This window comes from Penaeus monodon, chromosome 20, assembly GCF_015228065.2.
Source record: "Penaeus monodon isolate SGIC_2016 chromosome 20, NSTDA_Pmon_1, whole genome shotgun sequence".
In the NCBI taxonomy this organism is placed as follows: domain Eukaryota; kingdom Metazoa; phylum Arthropoda; class Malacostraca; order Decapoda; family Penaeidae; genus Penaeus; species Penaeus monodon.
Genome location: NC_051405.1, coordinates 46,253,602 through 46,254,521, shown reverse-complemented (window position 1 = coordinate 46,254,521; position 920 = coordinate 46,253,602).

Genomic DNA, 920 nt, shown 5'->3' with positions numbered 1-920 from the left:
ACAAAGCAATTTGAATACTTTCCAGCACTTGTAACAGATTATCAGCAATATTTGTTAACTCAAGGTAATGCCAGTAGTGAGGGAGTCAACTAAATTCAATACAAAACGTCAGCGTCTACTGTTAGATATGATTCCTGTTGTGGTGGGCATGGGACCCATTACTAGCCCACGAAGGCAATGTAGTGTATTATCCAAGTTTCGGATTTTAGTGATAATTGTGTTCATTATGGGGGCAGATTTTCTGTAATATGTTAGTGTCTGTGTGTGTTTTTCCCTTGCAAACTTCCCCCTTCACTTTTAAAAAATCTCCCCTATTAGGCAGAGAAGAAAATCTTGACGACGCAAGCAGGATGAGACACAAAGGACAAGCTGTAACGATGTGGATGGTTAGATCTACAATTATGATGTTTTAACCAGTGTTTAAGTTTCAGTTATACGTGTTGCCTCTATCTCTTTCATCTTCCGCGAACCCCTTAAAGGAGTCAGAGGTTATCTTTAGCCATAAATTTCTTGGTCAAATAATACCGTTAGTGGCGGCACCAAGGGAGGCGGGGATAAATCCCCAGAATGCCTCAAACCTCCCACATTCAACTTGTCAGGATTGCAAAGTGTAGGCCATGAGATGGTTTAAGACCACCAAAAGCTTGCCAAATTTACTGTAAGTCATTTGTTTTTTCGAGTAATTCAAGGAAAGTGTCACAGCATCGGTCGAGTGAACCTCGAGCTGGCCTCAATTTAAGTGATAAAATCGACATTGCTTAAAATGCAACGGAACTATTCCCTCTTGAAACACTGATTATGTCTCTTCTCATTGAGAGCCCAGACTGGAATATCCTGGAGCCGCCACTGTCTGGTGTTCCTCTGTTTCTCTGAAGCACCATTATTAAACAAATATTTAGGTTAGAAAAATAAACAATCAC